This window comes from Peromyscus californicus, unplaced genomic scaffold (assembly GCF_007827085.1).
Source record: "Peromyscus californicus insignis strain IS unplaced genomic scaffold, ASM782708v3 Scaffold_20__1_contigs__length_68692818, whole genome shotgun sequence".
NCBI lineage: Eukaryota > Metazoa > Chordata > Mammalia > Rodentia > Cricetidae > Peromyscus > Peromyscus californicus.
The window spans coordinates 53,993,854-54,008,036 of record NW_026294503.1 but is presented as its reverse complement, the minus strand read 5'-3'; the positions used below and the strand labels follow the sequence as shown (position 1 = coordinate 54,008,036).

Sequence of the window (14,183 nt, the reverse complement as noted above, 5' to 3'; positions counted from 1 at the left end):
CCTGCCTACCTCTGAGTTCCCATCCCACCAAGTGGACAATGTTAAGATTCACATGTACAGCATCTGCCTTGCAACTGCTGCACAGTGAGAACTAAGCACCTGGCAGCTGGCTCCAGTACTAGCCTAGGCTTGGCTTGCTTGTGCTGCAAGCTCCTGGATCTTCTAACTCTCAACATAGTAGTCCAGCAAAGTCTCAGACAGGTGACTTAACACAAATTCCCTCTAAACATCAAGGGCTCTGCCAGGCTCTTCGTGTCTCTTGGTTTTCTCAGGAGCATCCTCCTACGCCTTAGATATGATGAAGACACAGTGAAAAGTAAAAAAACTTTACCATTAATTGTGTCAGTTCTTCCAGTTAAGGACAGAACTGGCCAACACTGAGCTGGCTAACAATAATGAGCCCCATGTTGAGGGTCTTGACCCATCATGAAACCAAATAACAGCCAGCCAGAGAACTGGAAGTAAACAGGCCAGATCATAGCAGTATACTCCCTAGCTACAAAGACCACAAATAAAGGCCAGTTTCTGTCACTCATCAACTTTTTTTTTTTTTTTTTTTTTTCTGAGACAGGATTTCTCTGTTTAGCCTTGGCTGTCCTGGAACTCACTCTGTAGACCAGGCTGGCCTCAAACTCATAGAGATCCAACTGCTTCTGCTTCCCAAGTGCTGTTATTAAAGGTGTGTGCTACTACCATCCAGCTTGTCAATAATCAGCTTTATCATCTTCGGAAAATACCTGATGCATGTGTAATAGAAAAAACATATGGCTCCAGAAAAGAGAACTGTTAGGACTACCGTTGCCTAGAACAGTGGCAAACAGCAGACACCTCCAAGGAAGTTAGAGAGAAAAATGAATCAACTACAAAGAACCAAAGACCATCATACTACCCTACTCATAAGAGAGAGAGTACCCACACCATGTTTGTTCTCAATACAACAGTGCTGAAAAAAAAAAACAACAGAATCAGAATGGGAGCCCTTGGCCAAGGGCTGGCAGGATAGGGAATACTGTGGCTGAGACTCTAAAGGAGAACAGCTAAAGACAAATTTGATAAAAAGCATTACCAAGGCCAGAGAGGTATCTCAATGGTTAAGAGCACATACTGCCTTTGCAGAGGAACTGAGTACAGTTCCCAGCACCCAGGAGGGCAGCTCACAACTTCCTGTAACTCCAGCTCCAGTGGAACCTGATACCTCTGGCCTCCAAAGGCACTTGCACTCACATGCACACACGCACAAAGATTCACCTTATTAAAAACAACAATATAACAATAGCCAGGTGTGGTGACACACACCTTTAATCCCAACACTCTGGAGGCAAAGGCTGGCAGATCTCTGAGTTCTAGGCCAGTCTGGTCTATGTAGTGAGTTCCAGGCCAACTAAGGCTCCACAGTGAGGCTTTGTCTCAAATAATAACAATAATGAGCCCAGCAGTGGCGTATGCCTTTAGTCCCAGCACTCAGGAGGCAGAGGCAGTAGGATCTCAGTGAGTTTGAGGCCAGCCTGGTCTACAGAGTGAGTTCCAGAACAGTCAGGGCTACACAAAGAAACCCTGTCTCGAAAAACCAAGAGAGAAAGAGAGAGAGAGAGAGAGAGAGAGAGAGAGAGAGAGAGAGAGGAATAAATAAATAAATAAAATTACCAAACAGGCATAATATAACACTAAAAAGCACCAAGGAGGAACCTGGGGCAACCAGCGAAGGTGAAGTGCAAACAGGAAGTACAGAAGAACTAAGAGCCAAGGAACTCTAACTTTAGGATTATCTTAGCCACAATTAAGAGAAGTAACCTCGGGTACTGAAGAGATGGCTCAGCAGTTAAGAGCACTGACTGCTCTTTCGGAGAACCTGGGTTCAATTTCCAGCACCCACATGATAGCTCACAACTATCTGTAACTCCAGTTCCAGGGGATCTGACATCTTCACACCAATGCACATAGAATAAAGTTAAATAAATTACTATGAGAGAGAGAGAGAGAGAGAGAGAGAGAGAGAGAGAGAGAGAGAGAAGTAATCATGAAAGCTAGCACTGCATGGACCTTGCAATGTGTGGGTACTACAAAGGCGCAGTCGCTCAAAGCTCAGAACACCTCAGGGCTTCGGGTTGTCTATTGTAACTTCTATTCACAGGCAAAAAGCAAAAGCCTCCATCATTTCTCAACTAGCCCAAGGTTATCATCTTAGTCATTTCTTCTGCATTTTCTTTGATGACTCCTTTTTCTTTTATTAAATGTACTAGAATATGGTTGCCTTAGTGAGAGAACATGGATTGTGCCATCAGCCATCCCTTAGGTTCTTCAAGTCCTCAATTCTGTGTTTGTGCCCTCTAATATAGGCTTTAGATGGTGACAGTATATACCTCACAAGATAATCTTAAGCCAGGTGTGATACTCATGCATGCCTGAAATCCCAGCACTCAAGAGACTGAAGCAGGAGGTTCATCATGATTCCAAGGCCAACCAGAGCCTTGAATATATATATATATATATATATATATATATATTGAGTTACAGGCCAGCCAGGGTTTGGAGTAAAATTGTGTCTGCAAAAAAAAAAAAAAAAAAAACAAAACACCAAAACAAAATATAATTTATATAAAATGCCCAACACATGCATGGTGTAGTTGGTTTGTACTCTTTGGGGGCCCGCCACCAGCTCCCAAGTAAATACATGGAGACTTATTCTTCCTTATAAATGTCCAGCCTTAGCTTGGCTTGTTTATTACCACCATCTCTAACTGAAATTATCCCGTTTCTCTTTAACTACATTTTGCCTCTGGACTTTTTACCTTTCTTTATTCTACATATCTTTCTTTCTTTCTTTCTTTCTTACTCAGTGGATGGCTATGTGGCTAACCCCTGGTGTCCTCTCCTTCTCCTTTTTTCTTTTTTTTGGTTTTTCAAGACAGGGTTTCTCTGTGTAGCTTTGCACCTTTCCTAGAACTCACTCTGTAACCCTGGCTGGCTTCAAACTCACAGAGATCCACCTGTCTCTGCCTCCCAAGTGCTGGGATTAAAGACGTGCGCCACCACCATTCAGCCCCTTCTCCTTTTCTTATTCCTCGCTCTCTTCCCCAGATTTCTCCTCCTATTTACTCTCTCTGCCTGCCAGCCCCACCTATTTCTCTCTCCGGCCTTGCTATTGACCGTTCAGCTCTTTATTAGACCAATCAGGTGTTTTAGACAGGCAAAGTAACACAGCTTCACTGAGTTAAACAAATGCAACACAAAAGAATGCACACATCTTTGCATCATTAAATAAATATTCCACAGCATAAACGAATGTAACACATCTTAAACTAATATTCCACAACAGCATGACAGAGTCAAGTACCTAATGAAGTGTCATTAGTCATGAGCAGGAGAGGATGATAGGGAAGCACTGGTCAGAGGAGGCTTCCATGAATAAATCCAGTTTGAGCTTTATTCATTCTAGATGACCCCGAACCTCAAATAAACATTAAATATAGCCTAGATTCTTATTCTCTCTCTAGGAAGATGGTTTCCCTCTCTTATAATAATAGTGATGATCTTAAACACAACTCTTTGTCTCAAGAGGTGAAGTCTGAGCCAGGCATAGTGGCACAACTACACACACCTGTAGTCCCAGCACTCGAGAGTAGGCAGGAGGATTACCATGAATTTGAGGCAGCCTGGGCTATATAGCAATTCTGATGTTAGCATGGGCTACATAGTCAGACCCTACCTAAAAACAAATGAGAAGGTAAAGTCTCTTTGCTCACCCCTTCACTCTCTGCAGCCCTTATAACCAATAAAGTTATCAAGACAGGTGCCAGAACCTCATCCCCAAGAGGCTTCACAGCTTCCACTCAACACCTTTGAATTCTTTGACTAAACCTCAACAAGCTTCTTCAGGCCTCCCTAAGGATAGCAAAACCCTGGAGACTGGCACAAACATCCAGCTGAGACCCAGTCCCTCAGGTAAACCAAGGTGACTCCATGGAAAACCCTGCTGTGCACAACCCACGCTGCCAACCTGGACTCATGACCAAAAATTAATCTTGTTTTAAGCTACTCATGAATGGGGTGGGTTGTTACAAAGAAACATACATATCATAAAATAAACCACCTTAATCCTTTTAGTGTTTCCTCAACTTTCTAATATCCTTATTCCTTAACTCACAGAAAAAAGCAAGTTCTCAAGTGTTAATACCTCCACCCCCTCCATCAACTCTATCAAATCCATCCTATCTCCTGCCTTTACTTCTGTTACAAATAAAGAGCCATCAAAGCTCACCCCCTCCATCTGCAATCCAGACTCCATCCCATGTCCTCCCAAACTGCTCCATCTGATACCTCTCCCACCAGTATTTCTAGTCTCTCTTCCTCTTCTAGTGCTTACATACACACATGCACAGCTACACACGGGTCCTCTTTTAATCCCACAAACATCTCTCCAATCCCAGGGTTAGAGTACTATTTCCCAAAGGAACTACCTTCCCTCACTGTCTCCAACTCCTCTCTTCCCACCATTCCAAGCAACTGTTTCTGTCAGAAAAGCCAATGACTACTAAAGACTGCTTCTCATTTCTCACCTCAACATTTCAAACTGCGGATCAACCTTCCTTTGTGGAGTGATGGTCTCGCGCCTGCATTCTGTAACATCGAGCCTCCTCCAGCCTCAGAGCTACTCCTTGTCAGCCTCTACTCCGCTCAGTCTTGATTGCTCTTCTCTCTTCAGGTCACGTGTGTAATATCGTGCTAAAGAGTGCCGGACTGTGTCAACTCAAAGCTGCCTTTTGGATTTGACTGCCCTCTCTGGTAGGCTCATTTAGTTAATAAACAAGTTGTGGACTTGAGAGAAAAAGTAAGAGTCTAGTCCTAGCACTTACAGGGCTGAGAAAAGAGTCAGCGGGTCACCTGAGCCAGTCTGACAACACAGCAGGAGTATACTATCTCTTTTCAAACAAACAGTTGGGTGTGGGAGCTGTACTAGGGTTCTCTAGAGAACAGAATCAAAGAATGAATCTCTATCTACATTAAAGGGGGATGTATTAGAACGGCTTACAAGCTACAGTCTGGCTAGTCCATCAGTGGCTGGCTAAGTATCCAGTAGCTGTTCAGTCCACGAGGCTGCTGGATGTCTTGGCTGATGGTTAGTCTAAGATGGAATCCTGAAGTAGCTTCTATTGTCAGCGAAGTAATGCCCCAGAAGAACAGATGAACTTGCTATAGAGGGGAGAGCAAGCGGGCAAAAAGCAAAAGCTGCTTTCGTCCATGCTCTTTTAAGCAGGCCACACCAGAAGATGTGACTAGAATTAGGATGGGTCTTCGGATCTCTAATAATCCAGATTTAGGGTGGATCTTCCTAGTCAAGAGAATCCTTCACAGGTGTACACACCTGCTTGGGTTTTAGTTGATTCCAGATGGGAGTCAAGTTGACAACCAAAATTAGCCATCACAGTGGCATGTACCTTTAATGCCAGCATTCTGTGAGTTTGAGGCCAGCCTCATACATAGAGGCCAGCCAGGATTATTACACAGTGAAACTTTGCCTCAAAAATATATTTTACACACACACACACACACACACACACACACACACACACACACACACACACACCCCGCTAAGGGATCTGGCTTCTGGCCTTTGTAGGCTCCTCTACTCATGTATTCGTGCACATACCCTAAAAAAAGAAAAGTTCAGAGTTCAGAGTAACAAAAAGAAATTCCAACAAGTAAGAAAATCCCAAATTTGTATTAAATTTCTCTCCAAATTCTCAGATGGAACAACATATGAAGCTACAAGGAACCAAGGTTGCTGCTGTCATGGGTGTGCAAGAGGTGGAATGTATAAGACTTCCGGCCTCAAGAGCAGCTGAGGCAAGGTGAAAGCTATCCAGATCTAAGGAGACAAAATTTGGAATCCAAGTTCTGCTAAATTAGAAGGATTTTCCAGTACACTCCAGAAGGGTCACAATTTAGAAGTTAAGAACCATGTTCTAGAACTAATGGCTGTGACCTAAAACTTAAGTCAAAATCAAAAGGGCCCACACTGACAAAGGCCACAATTAAGTCTCCATTGTATGAAGGTGCTGTCCCCATAGTTTAACAGCCTGACCAAACAAAATGTTTTCAAAAGAGATTTACACTGTAATGTGTGTGTGATGTATGTGTCAGAGTGCAGGCACACATGCCAGTCTGCGTTCTTCCCCTCCACTTTTAGGTGGGTTCTGGGGATCTAAGGAAAGCAGTCAGGCTTGCATGGAATGCCCTTTTACCTGTTGAACTATCCTGCCAGCCCCAAACTCAACATTCTTAATGGGTTTTTGTTGTTGCAGTTGTTTGTTTTTTCGAGACAGGGTTTCTCTGTGTAACAACCCTGGCTGTCCTGGAACTTGCTTTGTAGACCAGGCTTGCCTCAAACTCACAGAGATCCACCTGCCTCCCGAGTGCTGGGATTAAAGGCGGTCACCAGAACCCCCACCCCAGCTCAGTTCTTCCTGGGAATGTAACTTGGTCATACAGTACATGCTTACACTGCACAAGGCACTTGGTTCAATACCCATCAGTTTAAAAAAGAAAAAAACTGTACAGAATATTATGTTGCCAAATGTCCACCAAGCACAATGCTGCTTTGCTTTTGCTATCCAGCAACAGAAAGATTCGGTCTGGCATTGTGAGATACACTTGTAATCTAGCACTCGGGAGGTATATTTAAGTGGGGAGGAAGGTAAGCTCAACCCCAACTCAATGTGAGTTCAAGTCAGTCAGCCTATGATACATTGAGTCCCACCCAGTCTCAAGAAAAAAATTCTCAATTCTCGTTGGGGGGGGGAAGGTACTTAATTTTATTTAAGCCTGGAAATAGTTATTACAATATTTTAAAATAAATCCATTTTGAATGTTAAAAAAAAAAGCTCAGCAGGTTGCTGTTATTGTTGTTTGTTGTTCTGGTTGTTTTGTTTAAGTATATGTTTATATGTGTTTATTATATGTGTGTGCTGAGAGCAAATGTCACTCTGTTGCCCAGGCTGATCTCAAAAACCTGGGCTTTAAGAAATCCTCCAACTTAGCCGGGCGGTGGTGGCGCGCGCCTTTAATCCCAGAAACCCTGTCTTGAAAAACCAAAAAAAAAAGAAATCCTCCAACTTTTCTGGGAGGTGATGGTGCACGCCTTTAATCCCAGCACCCAGGAGGCAGAGCCAGGCGGATCTCTGTGAGTTCAAGGACAGCCTGGTCTACAGAGCGAGATCCAGGACAGTCACCAAAACTACACAGAGAAACCCTTGAAACACCAAAGAAAAAAGAAAGAAAGAAAAGAAATCCTCCAAACTCATTCCTCTGAGCAGCATGCACCACCATATCTCACAAGACTAAAAAATCTTTAAGGGAAAATAACATAAACCACAGTCTCTAGAAGGTATCATCCATAATGTCAATTATACAACTGAAAATTACTAGAGATGTGAAAAAGAAAATGTGACACTCCAGAGAAAAAGTAAATGCTAGGACTTACAAATGACCATGCACTGAAACTGTCAGATAAGAACTTCAAAAGAACATTAATAAATCTGTCCATGAGATTTTGGAAGAGACCAGAAGGTAAAGAAAAGATGTGACCCCAGCCCTTGGGAGCTGAGGGAGGGGCATTTACGGTTTTAGGTCAGCCTGGTTCTACAGAGAGCCTCCAGACACACAGAGACAAAGACAGGAGAGATGGCTCAGACACTGTGAACAGACCGCTCTTCCAGAGAACTGGAGTTTGACTCCCAGCACACACGGGGGCTCACAACCATCTGCAACTCCAGTTCCAAGGGGTCCAACACCCTCTTCTGGCCTCCATGGGCACCAGCCATGAAAATGGTACAAAGACATATATGCCAGTAAAACACCCATAAAATAAAAAATTTAAACATATAAAAAGGAAATTCTAGAACTAAAAAGACAGTATCTGAAATAAAATGTTACTGATTGTGCTTAATAACAGAATAGACATAGAAAAAAGTAGCAAAATTTGAAGATAAATAGAAAACATACAACTATAAACAGAAAAAAATTTAAAAATTTAAATACACACACACACACACACACACACACACACACACACACACACACACACACAAACACACACACACGAGTCCCAAAGCAGAAGAAAAAGAAATTGAGGCCCCAAAAGTTACTTAATGGAAACATTTTGGCCGGGCAGTGGTAGCATCTGCCTTTAATCCCAGTACTCAGGAGGCAGAGACAGGCAGATCTCTGTGAGTTCAAGACCAGCCTGATCTATAGAGCAAATTCCAGGACAGTCAAAGCTACACAGAGAAACCCTCTCTTGGGGAAAAAAAAGTTTCCAAAGGTTTTTGTTTTGTTCTAGTTTTTCGTTTTTTAATTTGTATGAGTGGTTTGTCTGTACATTAGATGCCTGCTTAGTGCCCACAGAAGCCAGAAGAGGGCATCAGATCCCCTAGAATTGGAGTCATAGATGGTTGTTAGCTGCCATGTGGGTGCTGGGAACCAAACCCTGGTTCTCTCCAAGAGTAGTCAGAGCTCTTAATAGCTGAGTCATCTCTCCAGCCCCCAAAAATACAATAAGGAATATCTTTTGTTGTTGTTTTGTTTGTTTGTTTGTTTGTTAAGACAGGGTCTCACAATGTAGTCCTGGCTGGCCTGTAACTCTCTACAGAGGCCAGTCTGTGCCATTACATCCAGTTTTTGTTCTGTTTGTTTGTTTGTTTGTTTTGTTTTGTTTTGTTTTAGACAGGGTCTCATTTAGCAGAGTCTAGCCTCAAACTTCAGATTCTCTTGTCTCAGTTTCTACTAGAATTACAGGTGTATACCACTACACTCAGCCATTTTGTAGTTTTTAAATATATCAACCCAGCAGTCCAAAAAGGATAAATATACCTAGAACACAGTTAAACTAAAGGGGGAGTAAATATCTTAACTACAACAAAAAAGAATTTAAACAATAATAGTGGGTTGGAGAAATGGCTCAGTGGTTAAGAGCACTGGCAGCTTTTCCAGAGGTCCTGAGTTCAATTCCCAGCAACCACATGGTGGCTCACAACCATCTATAATGAAATCTGGTTCCCTCTTCTGGTCTGCAGGCAAACATGCAGGCAGAACACTGTATACATAATAAATAAATAAATATTTAAAAAAACAATAATAGCTGACATCATAAGTAGGAGCTAAAAACAATGAAATAATTCTTTGAAGTACTGAAAGACAAAAAGTAGTCAAACAGGAATTCTACATCCAGCAAAGAATCTTTCAAAGAAAAAGTGTAGAGTCTAAAGATATACATCAGTTGATAGAACATTTGCCCAGAATAAATGGAACCCTAGGCGTGCTGTAATCCCAGCACACAGAAGGTAATAGCAGGATTCAAGTTCAGAAGGTCAAGGTCATTCTCTGCTATATAGCCAAGAGTTTGAGGTCAGCCTGGGCCCTGTCATTAAATAAATAAATCCCAGCATTCACAAGGCTAAGGCAGGAGGATCCTAAAACCAGCCTGAGCAAAACCTCATCTCAAAAGTAAGTGAGGAGCTGGCCACCCTGGCTTACACCTGTTGGGCACCATGGCTCACACCTATAAATGCACGCAGCATTCCAGAGGCTACCTTGTGATTTCAGGCCAGCCAGGGTTATAGAATGAGAGTCTGTCTCCAAAAACAAAATAAAACAAGACTGGCTGAGAATATAGTTCAATGGCAGAGCACCTGCCTAGTATACAGAAGGCCCTAGGTTTGATTTCCAATACTGCCAAAAATTGTTATATAGATATTTATATGGAATTCTGCCTAGAGTGATGGATCAAATCTTTTAGTCCCAGTACTTAGAAGGCTGAGACATGAGGATCACTGGCCAGCTTGAACTACAAAGTGACACCCTGTCTCAAATAACAAAGCTGGGCTGGAGAGATGGCCCAGAGGTTAAGAGTACTGGCAGCTTTTCCAGAGGACCCGAGTTCAACTCCCAGCACCCAAATGGTGGCTCATTACATATCTGTAATGAGATCTGGTGCCTTCTTCTGGAGTGCAGGCAGAACACTGTATACATAATAAATAAATCTTAAAAAAAAAAAATAGGGGCAGTTGTGGTGTGCGCCTTTAATCCCAGGACTCTGCCTCTGTGAGGCAAACAAGCAGATCTCTGACCAGCCAGCCTGGTCTACACAGTGGGTTCTAAGACAGCCAGGGTTACACAGAAAAACCCTGTCCTGGAAAAACAAACCACAAGACAGCGCTCTGCCAAGCATACAAAAGGTTTGATCCTAGCACAGAAAAGAAGAAAAGGAAAGAGGGAGAGAAGGGAGGGAAGAGGAGAAAAGAACAAAAAAGAAAACTGGGCATTTATAAATATCTCTTCATAAATTTGCAAAGATCCTCAACAAACACTACCAAACCAAATCATACACACAAAAAGAACGTACATCATGCCAAGAGGAATTTATTCCGAGAATGCGTTTTTTTTTAACATCTGAAAATCAATCAATATAACATACCACAAATCAATGAAAGTCAAATAACCATCTGAATTGATGAAGAAAAAGCATCTGACCAAATCCAACACTCTTTCATTATGAAAACATTCCAGGGGCCAGTGAGATCACTTACCAGGTAAATCACTCTTGCACAAGCCAGGTGACCTCAATCTCCGGAACCCACTTACAGGTAGAAGGAGAGAACTGACTTCACAAAGTTGTCCTTGACTTCCACATACACACCATGGCATGCACATACTCTCATATTATACTCACAAAATAATAAGAAGCAATAATTTTTTAATTCCACAAAATTGAAATAAAGGTAACTTTCTCAGTCACTGAAAGCCCATTACTATCACTTTCATTTAACACTGTTTGGGGGTTTCTACTCAATGCAATAAAAAAAAGTAAAACAAAGGGAATACCAATTGGGAAGGAAAAGAAAAACTACCTTAGTTGCGGATATAATTATATAAGTAGAAAATCCAAGGGGGGTATACTATGAGAGCTAATAAGTTACACAATGATGCAGAATGTTACCATTATACATAACCCAAATATATCTTTGTACAACAAATATTGAAAACATTTACAATACCATCAAAAGACAAAACAGCTCAGAATAATTCAAACGAAAATGTACCTTTACAGTGAAAACATAAATTACTAAAAAAATCTAAATGGAGAAATAAAATTAAATGCATAGATAAAAAGACTCAATAATTCAACTCTGAATTCGATCTATATAGATCCTACATAATATCAGTCAAACTCACAGCAAAAATAATGACACAAATTTGAGAGCTTATTCTAAAACTAGCAAGACAAGCTGAGGTAGAAAGGGTTGTTTTGTGTGTTTTTCACACAGGGTCTTCATACACACACACACACACACACACACACACACACACACACACACACACATGATCCAATGGCTTCATGATTTTCCTATCTCAGATTCCAGACTGCTGAAATTAGAGGTGTGTGTTACTCCCAGCAAGGAGCATATATTTTATAATTCCATTTAAAGTCTGAGGACCTAGAATCAACTACTTGGAAGATTTCGAGGATGACTGTAATGACTGGAAAGGAACACAAAAACAATTCCAGGGGGATAGATAGGAATGTTCTACATTGACTTGAGAGATGTCCACACTAATTTTTTGTTTATTTTTGAGACAGGATCTCACTGTGTAGCCCTGGCTGTCCTAGAAATCATTATATAGATTAGGCTGACCTTGAACTCAGAGAGATCTGCCTGCTTCTGACTCCTGAGTGCTGAGATTAAAAGTATGTGCCACCTTGACTGTCAACACTGATGTTTATTACTTGCTAAAACTCATTAAAATCATATAAATAAGATTTCTCTGGGTATGAAATATCCTTCAATAATTTTAAATGCAATATTGTAAACAAAATAAAATAAAAGACTGTATATTCAGCTGGGCGGTGGTGGCGCATGCCTTTAATCCCAGCACTCGGGAGGCAGAGCCAGGCGGATCTCTGTGAGTTCGAGGCCAGCCTGGGCTACCAAGTGAGTCCCAGGAAAGGCGCAAAGCTACACAGAGAAACCCTGTCTCGAAAAACCAAAAAAAAAAAAAAAAGACTGTATATTCAGCTAAAAGGATGAAGGATGCTTGCTATGTATAGAAAGAACATAATTTCTAGTTTAAATATTTCAAACACTACCCTTAACTTGAGAGAAAGAGAGAGAAAGGATGGATGCAGAGCCAAACTGCCTGCAGTACAAATCCTGGCTCTCTTGCCTCAGTCTATCTCTGAAGAGGGAAATCATAGCCCCTATAGTCTATGGTTACCCTGAGGACTAGATGAAAATTTCCCATATAAATTAAATATTGAGCTGGGCATGGTGGTGCATGCCTTTAATCCTAGCACCTGGAGGGGCAGAGGGAAGTAGATCTCTACTAGTTCTGGTCTATATAGCAAGTTCCAGAACAGCTGGGGCTACACAAAGAAATCCTGTCTCAAAAAAAAAAGCAATGGCATAGTATAAATACCCAAACATTATGACGTGTGCTTTAAGTAATAGTTATTTCCAAAGCTTTAAACATTATCTCCCTGCTCAAAATTGTATGTTCAGCCTTATCTCTCCTCTGGGCTCCAGATTTTTCTGTAACATATGTTCTCCCTGGACTTCTTAGATGGTTCCCACTACTTCCAGCCAAAAGAAAGTCTTGCCTTCTCTCTCTAACGTGTAGTAATTTCCTCACATCTACCACTACCTCAACCCAGCTTCCCCATTTAATTAAACAATGACACTGCCCGACCATTTGTTCCGTCAAGACGCCTGGAAATCACTCTGAGCCCGCTCATTCCCTCATACTTCTCAATTGTTACATACTTCTCTAAGCTCAATTGTTACATACTTCTCTAAGGAGTTCCAACAGCTCTCCCTCCAAAATACCTCCTAACTCAACTGCTGAGGTTTAAACCACAACACTCCCCTCTATCCATGTGCAGAATTCAAAAGAACTCAAGACCCAGCTCTTCACCAATGTCTGTAAGGCTGACTAGAACCAACTTTCTAAAGCAAGCTCCCCCTTAACCTAGATGCACCAGTATTATCTAGTTCTTGCAAGAGATCTGGGCCTTCCCCATCTCCTCTCTGCATCTGTGTTCTCACCCTGGAAGGCTCTGTCCTGCCCTCCCAGCCCCACCTCCTCATTATAGATAGCTTTTTTTTTTTTTTAATTTTATGAGCATTGACTGGTGTTTTGCCTGCATGTATGTCTGTGTGAGGGTGTTGGATCCCCTGGAACTGGAGTTACAGACAGTTGTAAGCTACCATGTGGGTGCTGGGAATCGAACCCATGTCCTCTGGAAGAGCAGCCAATGTTCTTCACCCCACCCCCAACCATCCTTCCAGCTCCTACATCTTCAAGAGCTTAGCTTACATGGGATTAGAGAGGTCAAAGAGAAGACTCAGAAGGGAAGAGACATCAAGAGATGAACAGACTTGGTGGAGGAAATTTTTAATCCCAGATAGAAGCAGGCAAATTTCTGTGAGTTTGAGGCCAGTCTACATAGCCAAGGGTATATATAGCAAGACCTTGTCTCAAATAAAACAGAGAAAGAGGCCGGGCGGTGGTGGCGCACGCCTTTAATCCCAGCACTCGGGAGGCAGAGGCAGGCGGATCTCTGTGAGTTCGAGGCCAGCCTGGTCTACAGAGCGAGATCCAGGAAAGGCGCAAAGCTACACAGAGAAACCCTGTCTCGAAAAACCAAAAAAAAAAAAAAAAAAAAACAGAGAAAGAGAAAGCAACTTGAAGAGCTAAGAATGGGGAATGAGGCCAGTGGTGGTGCACACCTTTAATCTCAGCACTCAGGAGGCAGAGGCAGGCAGATCTCTGAGTTCGGGGCCAGCCTGGTCTACAGAGCGAGTTCTAGGACAGCTAGGGCCACACAGAGAAAAAACTGGGGAATGAAATGCTAAAAAGCCAGCAGCACTGTCAAGAAGGACACAGATGAAGGTGTGAGTAAAAGTCTAACGGTCTGGGATCGGCCTAGGGACAAGATGGATGAGAATGGGGACAAACTGAGGGGAAGGGTTGCAGACCAAGGCAAGAAGCAGAAAAAGGGACAGACTGAGAGAGAGCTGGTAGGGAACGGCAGGAGATCAGTAATAAGTCGCCATCAGTCCTTAACAAGTGAGTAGTCAGCTGCAAGGATCCCAAGTAGCGGGTGAAGAGCTTCCATAACAGAGGGAGCT

The 14,183-nt window shown here is 42.3% G+C and overlaps 1 protein-coding gene across 7 annotated transcripts in view; it reads right to left on the bottom strand.

Annotated features, from left to right (window-relative positions):
• Positions 1 to 14,183, bottom strand: part of Ppp6r2 (protein phosphatase 6 regulatory subunit 2) — a 95,096-nt gene that overhangs the window by 79,881 nt on the left and 1,032 nt on the right. The window lies entirely within an intron of this gene.